Here is a 617-nt window from a genome sequence, read left to right as displayed (position 1 = left end):
CGGAGAGTTCAGTGTGTGACTGTGTGCTCACTTCACCACTTCAGTCAACTACCCATGGTGCATTGCAGCCGCTGACACATAATCAGTGTGATGAGCGACACCTGTTGAGCTGCCCCAGTGGGTCTAGTCTCTGATGGTCACATGAACGGTTTAGGGTTGTGGGGTCTGTCTGTCCCTATATCCAATCGACATGAATCAATCTCTACATTTCTATTGATCTGTTTACCTCTCATCATAAAGTTGGCCATTAAGCTTGCTCTAATTTGGGATATTAAATTGCACAGCATTGAACCTCAGAGTGTTGAGACCGGACTGTCGTACTGTACTCTGTGAGCGCTCTGACGCACGTGGCGCCGACACCATGGCCTGACCCTTGACCCCGACCCGCCCGCAGCCCACATGGGAGGCGAGTGGTTATGTCAGTCAGCGGCGTGGAGCGGGGAACGGCCCGTCAATCATTGACCGATGTCCCTGCCAAGCAATCCATCACTGTGGCTGTGAAGTGTTCTGAAAAACAAGTTCCACAGTGATATCTAGAGGCATTGAAACGCAACCATAACTACCTGCAAGTTCCACAGTGATATCTAGAGGCATTGAAACGCAACCATAACTACCTG

This window comes from Gadus macrocephalus, chromosome 18 (genome assembly GCF_031168955.1).
Source record: "Gadus macrocephalus chromosome 18, ASM3116895v1".
Classification (NCBI taxonomy): domain Eukaryota; kingdom Metazoa; phylum Chordata; class Actinopteri; order Gadiformes; family Gadidae; genus Gadus; species Gadus macrocephalus.
Note: the sequence above shows the minus strand (reverse complement) of the source record.